Source organism: Pan troglodytes, chromosome 21 (genome assembly GCF_028858775.2).
Source record: "Pan troglodytes isolate AG18354 chromosome 21, NHGRI_mPanTro3-v2.0_pri, whole genome shotgun sequence".
Lineage (NCBI taxonomy): Eukaryota > Metazoa > Chordata > Mammalia > Primates > Hominidae > Pan > Pan troglodytes.
The window spans coordinates 47,564,017-47,577,968 of NC_072419.2; the positions used below are offsets into that span (position 1 = coordinate 47,564,017).

At 42.3% G+C, this 13,952-nt stretch overlaps 1 protein-coding gene across 24 annotated transcripts in view; it reads right to left on the reverse strand.

The window, feature by feature from the left end:
- Positions 1 to 13,952, reverse strand: part of ZHX3 (zinc fingers and homeoboxes 3) — a 140,394-nt gene that overhangs the window by 117,973 nt on the left and 8,469 nt on the right. For 13 of the 24 annotated variants that reach the window (XM_054674245.2, XM_054674258.2, XM_054674239.2 and 10 more), the window contains exon 1: positions 4,928 to 5,071. The exons of 8 other annotated variants lie outside the window; for them this stretch is intronic. The gene's annotated coding sequence lies outside the window, so the exon portion shown is untranslated. 24 annotated transcript variants of the gene reach the window in all.

Consider the following 13,952-nt stretch of genomic DNA (forward strand, 5'->3'; position numbering starts at 1 on the left):
TTTAAGTAAAAACTCTGTATTAATGACTTATTTCAATTGTACTCTTCTCTCAGCTATCCCTCAAACTACTATATTTCCAGTTCCTTGATGTAGCTTCAGAGTTGCTCATTCCACTCCCAAAATTATCCTAAAGAAATAATTCCATTTCTTCTTCCAGAAGAACAAAAGAGGGAGGGGTGGGGAAACTAGTTGCCTGAGATGCAAATAAACAATATTTATAAAGAAAAATAATACATAAAACACTTCAGTAGAATGCAATCCTTTTCATAGAATGCAGCAAGGCATAAAAAATTAAAAATATATAATAAGAGAATATTTAAGGTAAACTGAGAAACTATCATATATAATTATGCAGGTTACATAGCAACATGGAAAAATGCTTACAATGACATGGGAACAATACAAACTTGTATAATTCTAGCCATATAAAATTATGCATGCATGTGATCAAAAAGTAGGAAAAAAGAAAATCCAAGAATTTTCTAGAGTATTAGAATTCCCTTTTTAAAAAATTTAAACTTTCTATTTCACTGTTGGCTGTACAATACTCTTATAATAAATTTATCAGGAGCCAGCCAGGCGCGGTGGCTCACGCCTGTAATCCCAGCACTTTGGGGAGGTCGAGGCGGGAGATCGAGACCATCCTGGCTAACATGGTGAAACCCCATCTCTACTAAAAATACAAAAAAGTTAGCCAGGCGTGGTAGCGGGCACCTGTAGTCCCAGCTACTCAGGAGGCTGAGGCAGGAGAATGGCCTGAACCCGGGAGGCGGAGCTTGCAGTGAGCCAAGATTGCGCCACTGCACTCCAGCCTGGGCGACACAGCGAGACTCCGTCTCAAAAAAAAAAAAAAATTATCAGGAGCCAAAATAACTAACTCATTACAAGTGTAAGAATTTGTACATTCACAAGAAATGAAATAGTAAAAGGTGACACACACAGTTTGATCTTCTCGTTCAGTTGGTTGTCCTTTATAATGCTATTTAAGTTCATAAACAACCAAAAAGTAAAGATAATGAGATTCATGTTATTAAAAGTGCTTAACATTTGTGGAAAGCAAAAAGGACTTTGTACAGCAACTGCCCATGAACTTTGGGTAAAAGCAAAACTAAATTTCTGGAGTCTATTTTGCTTTTCACCTTATTTGATCTCACTTAACATCACTCATGCCAAGTTGAGTTTTTTTCCTCTTCTTTTCCCTTCTCCTCAAGTTCATAAAGTAAAAAAAAAAAAAAAAAAAAAAAATACATGGCAGCTCTGTTACAGTCCTCACTGTTCTCCCAGCAATACTATGTATGAAATGCGGCTTTCTGGAATGGGCCACAGAGAAAGTAAGACAAGAGAAATATCCAAATACTACCTGTCACCACAGGGATCACCAGGACTGAGTTGACTTAGGGCCAAGAGATCTGAGCTCAAGTTTTCCACACCTATAACATGGAAATAATACTGCTTGCCCCAAAAGGTGATGTCACAAGAAAGTCCCTAGCACATGGTGATGCTCAAGAAATGCTCATCTCATCCTTTTTTCCCCACCTTCTGCCACACACGTGCACATGAGCCCTTCCCATTCTAAAACTACAGGGGTCCTTAAGTCTACTATTTCCCAGATGCCCACTCCAACTTTCTCTACCCTGCTCTCTGTCTTGGCAGGCTAATCATTATGAATCACATCAACAGGTCCCTATGACCTTGACCTCTGATTGGGTTTAGCCAATGCTAAGTCCCAGAAAGAGATCGGGGGAGGAAGGGAGAGGCGAGGGAGGGAATAAAGTTGAGAATTCATTCTACTTGTGGCGTATGCATCCCTCAACCAAAAGTCACTGCTCCTCTCAAGGTAACCTCTTGACACTTGATAATGACAATCTCTTCTGGCTCCTGATAACTACTTTCATCCATTTTCATCCATTTGTCTCTTTGGAGCTAGGGGTAGTAACAGCTCCACCATCACTATAAACCCTGGTTCCTGCACTATCCCTTATGGTTTTCTCTACATCCTGCCCATACCTCTTGAAGTAAACTCTCTTGGAATTATCCTAAGTTGAGAATGCCAACGTTTCCTGTTGGGACTCTGACAGATAAAGTCCTGTCTATAGAATTCCAGAATCATTTATATCTTGAATCAATACAAGGAGAATGGCAGTTCTGGGGTTTCAGATTGAGATGCACATGCAGGCAGGATCTGATAATTCTAAAATACTCCCAAGTATTGATGATTCAAAACTCCCAAGGCTAGCCTGTGTTCCCCCAATAGGCCTGAGTTGGTCCCACAGCTGAGCCATTCTCCTCAGACCCCAGAGGAATAACATCAGCTTCTAAACCCTTGGGACCCTGTGAATTGACAAGAAGTTCTAGGCCCCCCCATGTTTTACATCTTCAGTCCAGCCTCAGTCAGTGAGTCCCAGTTTTATCTCAAACTAATAAATGTGTCCAAATTACCAATCTCTCAGAGACTGGGGGAAGGGGAAACATAGCAGCCTCGCAAACATCCCATCTTTCCTATTGTGCCATGGTTTCATGTGGAGTTAGAAAATAGAGCACAAGAATGGACTCTCCAAAACCAAAGGGTTGTGTTAGCCTCGGATGGAGTGGGAAAGAATATGAAGTAACCCCCCTACACACACCTTTCTCTCCTTTCCAATTCCCAGAGCAAGTGAGGAAATGGGGACCTAGTTACCCAGGGTAAGTAAGTATGTAAGGCAGAGCCAGGACTGAATAAAGGCAACTGACTGCCAGTCCAACTTTAATGACAACGGCCATATTTTCTCCCATTTGGTCTGTGCTGTCCAGGTGCCCAAAGGCGAGTTAAAGGAAACACCCCTCAGCTGAGTCCTAGCCCACCATAATGTGTCAGACTTTTACTGGTTTAAGATGCACTTACGAGGTCTAGAGTGGCCCTAGTCATCCCAAGACTGAAGAACTCACAGAAGTTTCATCTATTTCTATTGAGTCTAAAGATATAGAGCTAAGGACAGCCTTAGCTGTCAGCACCCGCCATGTGCAGAGGGCTCTTCCAGATGCCCTGGTGAGTTAAAAAGAGTCATCCAATTCTTTTTTTTTTTAATTTATATTTTAAGAAGACCAGAGAAGTAAATACAAACTACAAGAGAAAGGAACTGTACACACAGCATTACCCAGCAGGAAGGCATTAAAGCAGCAGCATAGTGGCACATTAGGAGCTCGTTGCTCTGGGTCACACTGTGACATGTGAAACATGGAGCATGCCCCAGCCTTTCCAAACCTCCATTTCTTCAGCATTAAAATGAGGTCAATAACACTATCCACTATTAATGACACTACTATTAACACAGGGTTAATGATACATGTAGCAGTCCTTAGCACAGTGAGTGACATGCTATGAGGGCTCAATAAATGCTTGCTTTTATAATCAGACCAAACTGAAGTTGGTTAAGTCTCCTCTAGCTGGAAATCAAATTCTACAGCCTTACTGGCATCTTACCTGCACCCTAGGGCTTAAAAGCCTTTGTTTACTTTTAGAGGAAGTATATTACAATATTAACAAATGTAACAAAACATAGCAGTAAAACTATGCTAGTAAGATCACTGAGCTAGAAATACTTCATTGAATACATGTTTTAGAACCTACATTCAGAGGGGAGTTCCATGAGAGTGGGTGTCAGCCAGGAGTAAGTTCAGTAAGGGACTGAACCATTACAATGCTAACAAAACCTCAGGATAATTCATTAGGATCACAATATGCAGACTAAGGAGGAAGTTTACATCTGAAGAAACCAGGGATCCAGAATCTGAAGAGAGGGACTTGGGAGATGAAAGTGAAGAAAGCTTCTTCAGGTACTTGAAGGGTTGCATATGTTATATATGATGGGAAAGACTAAGGAAGTCCAGTGGGTCAAGAGTCCCAGGACAAATATTGTGGCTTCCTATGAGGAAGACTGTTCTTGTGCTAACCAAGAGGTGTCCCCTACGTAAGATGATGAGTTGGCATCTCACCAGTGGGCATACTGGAAAACCCTGTGGTCACTTCCTACCTGAAAGTCTGCAATCCTAATGTCTTATTTGGACACCAGAAATAAACATAATTGGGAATCAATAGAGTGCAGCTCCTATGTGCCAGCATTTCTCACCCTGCTAACAACAAAACCTTCAGAGAATAATATAACAGCTCAAATTTAGTCTGCTATTACATTTACTTGGGCAGTCTTATTCCATTTGAGAGGCATTCTAGTTAAAGGTAAATAACAACTCTATAATGTTTTTTCTTAAAGATAAATTAATCAGCCCAACACTATATCAAAAAAGGCACAAGGATAATGTGTCACATGATTTTGAGTAATTATGCTAAGGGTTTCATTTAATCAAAGGCATCATTGCTTTTTTGCTCTGCTAGGCTCAGAAAACTAAACATTGAAAAAAATCAAGAAATATTCTAAAAATCACAGCCACTGAGAAGAAAGTGATTCAACATTATATTTTCTTTGTTCCACCTGCCAAAAATGATAGAGTGAATTTGGAGCTGAGAAAGACAAAAAGAAAAAATTCAAGAGTAGAAAAAGACATATGAAGGACAAGCATGAGGCTAGGTGCGGTGGCTCATGCCTGTAATCCCAGCACTTTGGGAGGCTGAGGCAGGTGGATCACTTGAGGTCATGAGTTCGAGACCAGCTTTGCCAACACGGCGAAACCCTATCTCTACTAAAAATACAAAAATTAGCCAGGCATGGTGGCAGGCACCTGTATTCCCAGTTACTCAGGAGGCTGAGGCAGGAGAATCGCTTGAACCTGGAAGGCAGAGGTTGCAGTAAGCCAAATATTACACCACTGCATTCCAGCCTGGGCGACAGAAGGAGACTCTGTCTCAAAAAAAAAAAAAAAAGCCAAGCATGAGAGTTTAGTGACATTAACCACCCAAAACCTTCCTGAAACTCCAGATGTATGATTTGTATACCTAAGCATATAGTGCAGTCTCCACCCGCGTTTTCTTTTTCCTTCACCACAATGAGTTGGGTAGCAGGAGAGAAGGATATAAAGGCAGAAGCTCATCTTTCATTCAGTCTATTTGCTGCCTTTGACGGCTATCACAATTCAGCACACAAGAATGTTAGTGCTCATCACCATAGAGGCAATTGTAATGTCAAACCCAGAACTGTGGAATCACAAAATACGAGACACATGTAACAGGCTTTGGGATGGGAGGGTAGGAGTGGAGATCCAAATTACCAGGCAAGAAATTCAAGGCTTCAGAAGCCCTTTTGAAGCAATTCAGATTCTTAGTCATTTTTTTTTTCTTTCAGAAAATTGAGACACTGATTATTTCTAGTTAAATTAATCTGTTCATAGAATATATTATACCAGAATTCCAGCCTTCAGACCCAGTGAGAAATGAATGCACTATTAAAGGATATACAATCAAGTATAGATACCTTCATTATAAAGTGTGGCTTTCACCTGAACTGGAGAAAGCAATCTTTGTCCTAGATCACGCAGTATTTCATTGTAACTCTATCCTTCAAGCACTACTAGACTGGGGAGACAAGTCAACAGGGTGCTAAGTGCTATCACAGAGGTAATCTACTTTATGCTCCAGGAGAAATGGAAAAGGAGAAGTGGCGCCTACCCAGCCCGAGGGGTCAGAGAAGGCTTTTGGAGGAGGGACACCTGAGACGAAGCTGGAAAGGCAAGGAGTGTTGGCCTAATGGGCAGGATAGGGTTTATTCTATGCAGAGGGGCACAGGGGAAGCCAGGAGGACCAACTGGAAACCCAGAAGACTGGGGAATGCTAACATTTCAGGGCGGCCTGAGGACTTGGGGACCAGAAAGGGGCCACAGAATGATGGGTCAGAAAGAGAGACGGGCCAGAAAGACAGAAGGGCTAAGGAGGAGGGCCTTTCAAGGCAGAAGTCGCTCACAGTGTGAAGGAACGCAAACCAAGTCAGACAAGGGCTAAAAGGCCTAGACTTAGGTAACCACAAAGGGCCTAAGGTGCCCTTTGCCTGAGACATTTCAGGGAAGTAAGTGGCAGTGACAGAGGCCAGAGTACAGAGGGTTAAATTGCAGGAGGTGAGGAAGTAGAGACCATGGATAAGGCTACTCGCAGGAAGCCTGGCTAAGAACAGGGAGTGAGCTAACAGGAAATACTGGATCAAATTGTATTTTCCAGCCTGAACCTCTTCTTTAAGCTCCAGACTTTCATCTCCTCTTGAATTCCTCCTTTTCCCCCACCGACTACACTCAATTTATATTCTGGCCTCCCCTCTACCCATTCTCCATACAACAGTCTGGGTGGTCTTTTTAAACTATAAATCAGGCCATCATACCACCCCACACTCAAAATATACAATGGCTTCTCACTGACCTTAGAATAGAATCTTAATGCCTTGCTATGCCCTGTAAGTTCTTGAGTGATATGGGACCTGCTTTGCGCTCCAGTATCTTCTCATACACCTCTCCTCCTCTTAGTATTGTACCAACCTGGTCTCCTTTCAGTCCTTGAATTCATTAAGAACAGTCCTGCCTTAGGATTTTTGCCCTTCCTCCTTTACCAGGAACCAGTCCTAGGCCCCCAAGCCCTTCCCAAGCTCTGTCCATCGAGGCAGGAGCCTCTTCATTCCCTCCTGTGTTTGCACAGGTCCTGCCTCACTCTTCTCACAGCTCCCACCACCATTTTGTGCAAATAAACACCCACACACCCCAAAATCACCTCCCATCCAGTAGATGCAGGCAAAGGGTGAGTTACCTATAAAGGAATAGGCCACCGCAAGTGCTCTTCCAACCCCGTGCCCAACGGTTTACTTCAAACCAACTTCTTCAGAGCCCAGGTTTTCCAGCCCTCCCAGTGGGATGTTTCCTGGGTCTCACTAGCAGGGGCTTTGATGTCAAAAGACCCAGGCCCTAGCTCATTTCTCTGCTGCCAATTAGTTGTGTGCCCTTTATCAAGGCACCACTGCATCAATTTTCTTATCCTAAAAAAGATAAACAGTGTCTCCCTAGCCTTTAAGAAGCTCACCACAAAGGTGTACTAACACCCCAGTTCTCAGCATCCTCTTCCCCGACCCAGGGACCTCTCTCCCACCTTTGCATCACTTGCCTTCTTTACCAGGAACAAGTCCTAGGCCCCTTGGCCCTTCCCGAACTCTGCCCATAGAGGCGGGAGCTTCTCCATTCCCTCCTGGGGTTGCGCAGGTCCTGCACCTCACTCTTCTCAGAGCCACCTCAACCATTTTCTGCAAATAAACACCCACACACACCAAATTCACCACCTATCCAGTAGACAGATGCCTATTCTCAACCATCTCTCTTTTAGCCTTGGTCACTAGCTCCTATCCTAGGCCTGGTATACAAAAGCCTCCCAGACAATCATGCTCTTTCACTCTCTTCTCCAACACTGCTGGCAGGCCACTGACACCCAGGGCAACCTGGAAACCATGGTTTGAAGATGGCAGAGCATCATTAGTCTGGGCCCCCTCCATCCCCACAGGTGACTGGATTTTAAATGAGCACAGAAATGTCTACTGTTTTAAGCCACTGAAGTTTCTGCAGGGTTTATCTATTACAGTAGCTAGTGTTTCTCTACACAATACAGGCTGAATTAAAATGGCAGCTGGAGAGAAGGGAGAGGACTCTAGTGGTAATGAAGAAAGCCTGGAGCTAGGATTAGGCATAGCCTGACGACCATCTCCATTTCTGTATTACTTATCCTCTTCAAAGTACTTTAAAATATGTTTTCTCATTTGACACACTTTCATCAATACTATCGTTATTAACAATTCACAAATGAAAAAAATGGACTTAGTGAAGTTAAGGTATGTCCAAGATCCCATAGCTGATAAGTGGCGAAGCCAAACTGGACACAGGACCCCTGACTCTTAGTCTAACAGCATCTTCCCTGCAGCATCTAATCTCTCAAAGCCACATTCTAGTGCCACATCAGACACACTGAACTAAGGTACAAGGGTGCTAGAATGAAACAAAAAGGATAGGTAGTCTGGTAGAACTGATAAAAGGCAGATTGTGGAGGTCTTCGTAAATATCAGACTGTGGAGTATAACTTTTATTCAAAACACAATGAGAAGCAAAAATCAACTCCCACTTCCAAGCTCCACACAGTAATTTTATATCTTATCTGCCTTCAAAGACCTTACTGCATCATCTACTCTTGGCTATCAGTGGATGCCAATGCTCCACTTTACACAAAAAAACAGAAGCTTTTACAAGGGCAAAAATTCCAGCCCCCTGCCTTCTATAGACTTCTCTGTATCCCCAAATAGCCTTTCCTCTTTCCACACAGTCAAATGAAACAGGCACTCCTCCTCTGGCAATGCTACTGGCCATCTCCTGTGCATGCCCCTCCATCCACAGAAGAGACCCTGTTCAAGTACTTATCCTTTCTCTTCCTGAATCTCTGATTTTTTTCCTTTCTCCTGGCTCCTTCTTTCCTCGGCCTCTGAACATGCTAGAGCCCCTCTCATCCTAAAATCACCCCTTCCTTGGGAAGCCCACAGCCCCCTCTTATCCTCACACTTCCGAGCTGAGCTCTTTTAAGCATCAGCAGTGAAAATGCATCTCTACTTCATTACCATGGATTCTCTACTCCACCCCCACCCACGGTAATGTGGTGGTGGGATGCTGAAACATTCACCTCCAGTGATACCTCTTAAGAGCTAAATCCAATGGACAACTTCCAACATTTCTCTTACTTTACCTTTTCATGGCACTTAACACTGCTGTACTCCCACCTTCTTGAAATTATCCCCTGCCTTAGTTTCCATGGCCCCATTCTCTCTTAATCTTCCCCCTGTCTGTCTACTCCTACTTGGTTTCCAGTATAGTCTCCTCCCCTCTGCCTCCTCACTAAATGTTGGTATTTCCTGGGGTTCCATCTTTATACTTCCTCTTACTCTACATACCATACTTTCTGTTTGAAATCATCCACAGATATAACTTCAACTGACAGCTACACACTGGAGACTTCCACAGTGTGTAGCTGTGGAAGTGTAGCTATATCTCCACAGTCCAGACCACTCATGTGAGCTCTCCACAATCTGGCTACACGTGCCTGCCAGTATTTCCACCTGGATTCCATGGGTGGAATTCCAGCTCAAACTCAACATGGCTAAAACCACAGCAAGCATCTTGTTTACCATGCTTATTCCTCTTCTTACTGCATCCATAAGGAGAGCATTTATTATTGTCTCAGTAAGGGCTCTACAGAGAAATAGAACCAATATGAAACAACTATATATATGTGTGTGTGAATGGATATCTGTATGAATACACAGTCATACTCACACACTAAGATTTATTTTAAGAACTGGCTCACGCAATTGTAGGGCTGACAAGTCTTAAATTTTGGGCAGACCAGCAGGCTAGAAATGGAGGCAAGAATTGCTGTTGCAGTTTTGAACTCGCCTACTCGACCAAGTACCCAGGAGACAGGTACTCTCCTCTATATCCCCAGCATCTTACACAGGCTTGACACACAGCAGAAGCTCAGTAAGTGTTGGCTAATGGCCAAGTGGGTATAAAGTGAGATGTTATTAAATGAGAATGGGACAATAGGATGAATCATCATGGGGAAGAATCAAGACTTGACCAAGGACTATGTTACAAATCAAGACATAGCCCTTCTGCGGCATTCATTTGCCAGAATTACCGCATCACTACACCCATGACTGAACAAGGACCATTACACAGATAGAAGCATATCCATTCAATACTATATTTGAATGTCTCAACAACCCTGTTAAGTTGGCATGGCAAAGAAAAGGTCACATTTTATGAGTAAAATTGAGGTTCAAAGATTAAGGGTCTTGTCTAGGTTGCTACAAAAAATACCTACAACGAAATGTCTTAGTTGTTCAGTGATACGCAAGGTAAGAGGGACCATTAAAACAACAGAAAGTTGGCTGGGAGCGGTGGTTCATGCCTGTAATCCCAGCACTTTGGGAAGCCAATGCGGGTGGATTGCTTGAGCTGAGTTCAAGTCTGGCCTGGGCAACATGGTGAAACCCTGCCTCTACAAAAAATACAAAAATTAGCCAGGCATGTTGGTGCACACCTGTGGTCCCAGCTACTCGGGAGGCTGAGGAGGGAGGCTACTTGATCCCAGGAGGTAGAAGCTGCAGTAAGCTAGGATCACACCACTGCACTCCAGTCTGGGCAACAGAGCAAGGCCCTGTCTCAAAAACCAACCAGCTGGGTACGGTGGCTCACACCTGTAATCTCAGCACTTTGGGAGGCCGGGACGGGCGGATCACGAGGCCAGGAAATCAAGACCATCCTGGCTAACACGGTGAAACCCCGTCTCTACTAAAAATACAAAAAATTAGCCAGGCGTGGTGGTGGGCGCCTGTAGTCCCAGCTACTCAGGAGGCTGAGGCAGGAGAATAGTGTGAACCCGGGAGGCGGAGCTTGCAGTGAGCCGAGATCGCGCCACTGCACTCCAGTCTGGGTGACAGAGTAAGACTCCGTCTCAAAAATAAATAAATAAATAAATAAATAAACAAACAAACAAACAAACCCCAACCAACGACCAAAAAGTAACAGCTCAGCTCAAAACTCCTTATCAACATAAACCTGCAAAAAGTAATCTTCTACTATTTACAAAGAATACTTTTTATTATAACTATTGTTCTGATTTTTGTACTATATTGTGGTATGTATTGTATTATTAGAATTATATATCCATTGTTGTAATAATAAATTTCTGGTTATATAGTAAACATCCAGAAGCACTGTTTTCTGAAATAAAGCCAATATGTATTAAATCTACGACTTTAAAGATAACTATATAGCCCTAGGTACCACCTAAGTAGCTGGTTTCCTTATTTATTAATATACATTAGAATTAGTGAAATGTTAATATTCAGTTCAAGCATTGTATTTGGGGATGCGACGCATTCTCTGAAGCCACAGAGAAGTGAAAATACTCCATTAGTCATTCTTGTTAAAGAAGACACGGCTGATTACTCCCAACTATATTTGCATATATAGTAACTTGACCTTTGCAAAGCTCTTTTCTACGTGGTCTCATCCAGTCTTAGAAAAATCTTATAAGCCAGGGCAAATCCTTTTTATTTTACTTGACAGAAAATAGGGTCAAATGCTTAAGGTCATGTAATTGATAAAAGGCAAAAGTGGGACTAGACACCAGGCCTTTCTTCCCCAAAGCCTACAGTCATTCTATAAAGCTCTCATGGCTTTCTGGCCATAGGTCCACTAGACTGTGAGTACCACAGAAGACCATGTCTGATTTGCTCTCCATTGGTGTCCAGCATAGTATCTGACACATAGTAGTCACATAGTAAGTATGTTATTTGGTGAATTACTGAAATCATTTTCTTAAGTGGCTTTAGTTACCTGTATGGTAAAATGGGGCCTATAGCATTGCCAAATATCTTGGCTTTTTAAATGGTATTGGCATTATCAGGAATAAACAAAAAGGAAATGCTATCTTCTGTGAACTATATATGTTGATTCCCAAGGGGATCAAAATTCTGGGCCAGGGCCCCATTTCAGCACAAAAGGTAGCAAGTAGTATGTTTTTCAGCTTCCTGGAAAATTAAGAGTTGAATGGAGGGGTCAAGTGGAAGAGCCTTAACATGGGAAAGGAAAAATTGAATGCAAGATTTCAGGCATAACGATGACCACCTACAAGGCTAGCACAATGGTCCAGCTATAGCTAACCTACCATGGCAAGAAATGGGCTTGCCAAAGGAGTGTGAACTCATCCAGAGAGTACACACACCAGTGAGAGAGAATCCACTCCATGGCAGGAAGACATAGCTTTGAGGTAGGCCAAGCCCAGGAACCAAGTGTGCAAAGGTCTAGGGCAGAAAGAGCCACTCTGGACATGGCTTCACAGGCTTTCTGTAAAACCATCTGTGCTTAGCCACCTAGAGCAAGGCAGAATGAGGAGCAGCTGACCTCCTTTGGTTTACTATGGCCAACCCCACAGGGATCTACCGACCACATTGACAACCACCCCAGAGAAAGATACCCAGAAATGAGATGGTGAGTATTCAAAAGTCCTGCTAACCTGGCAGACTATTCATTTCCTATGAAGGCCTCATTAACATCATTTAGAGCTCTATTTTCCCTCCATTTTAAACCATATATTCAAACATATACATCCCATTATCATTCTGGTTTTCTATTCACTACCATACCACTATATATCCCATTCTTTCAGATCTCTACTATGATCCCAAGATCATTTTCAGCTATGCTTCCATAAAAGCCCTTCTCCACCAAATATTCCTTAATGCATCACACATTAATTACAGAAACAAGGTATCCAAAGTAATTGAGTCATTTCAGATAACTGAAGGCTAATTCATTAAGCACCATGTTGTAGTCTTGCTAAAATAAATGATGCCTTAGTAAACATAAAATATCAAATGTAATTTACTAGTTCCAAAATTTTACTCAAACTTCAAGATCCAGTCTGAATACAAACATTCCCTTAAAGCAACCTCCAATCTCCTCTTGCCACCTCCATCCACCACTAGAAATAACCTCTCTTTCATCTGTGATCCTATAACATTTTGATTATATCTCCTTCACAGCACATAGCATGGTCTGCTTGAGGTTAGAGATCTAAATGCACCTCGACTTTTTAAAAAGTTCCTTGAGGACATGGACCCTCTTTTCAACTAAGGTACCTAGTTCACAGCAGGAATACAAACACTTCACAAGATGAATACCTTTAGTGACTTAAACATTATAAAGAGCACCGTAATACAGCAGAGCCTGCAAGGGTTCCTGAGCTCTGACGGGAGGAAAAGTGTGACATTAAAGAACATATTATCACCATCACACTGATCGGTTGGGTATTCCTCAGCTTTAGAAGAAAATGTTTTTCTAAAAGGGAACAATACTCTGAATTCCTTTTTTTCTCTAAAATGGAATCACTTTTTACAAATCTCAACTTGCAAAATGAAAGTTCTGGTTGAAATGGCATTGCTAATCCTCCACGGCCACATTTTCTAGGCCTCATGATGTACATTTGACTAGCTCCCTGTAGTTCACTGAGGAGAGGAGACAGTGAGTGGAAGGATGTGGTAGGTGACTGGAATGCAACTGAGGTGCTGCTATTCACCAGTCTGAAAGTCAGCCTTCTCAGTCCAAGAGGAAATAAGAAATGGAACACATGATTGAGCAAATCAAGTTTTAGGCTCAAGGTCCATAGCAACCACTTCAACAGTGCTGACAACATTCTTTTCCCAAAGCTTTAGTGTTTGGGTATGATAAACCAGGTGGTATAGTGTTAAGTAATCTAAACAATGCAACTCAAATTCAGAACCTCCTTAATAGCAACAGGGGGAGTGTAAGTGGTCAGCCAAGAATGACTAACTCCAAGTTCCCTCGTGAGCAGCTATTCTTTTGCAGGATTCCTCTCCTTGTCATGGAAAGAATTTTCCCAGGGAAAATAAGGAGAATGGGGCAGTAAGGCTACCAGTATCATAATATTAAATATCTAATCATATAGACAACCCCTTGGGGATAACAACTGTTCTTAACTTAGGCTTGTTGAGTAAAACTTTGTTTTTAAATCCAGTATCTTCAGAGACAGAATTGTGCACATAATTTTACAAATACCTAATGCACTAAGCATGCTGGTTTATGACGGAAAGCTTTCTAAATTGCACAACTTCCTTCTCAGCCTTTCTGAACAAACTAAACCCTAATTCGACCTATTCCTGTTGAACATGATAACAATTATAATCAGTTGATGTATTCAGAGACCACCGAGGCAAACAGGTTATGTTTTTCTCTATAATAAATGTCTCCAAACAGCTATACTTTGAATTATTTTATAGAGCATTTCTGTTTCTGTCATTACCAGCTGTCCCTTCCTGCTGTTGTCAGTGTGTTTGCCTCTGATAGAGCATTCTTAGTTCACTGTTTCTGACATCAGATGTATTAGGAAAGCCAAACTCTTAAGTGTCATGGGCTAAGGTTCCCTCCCACCA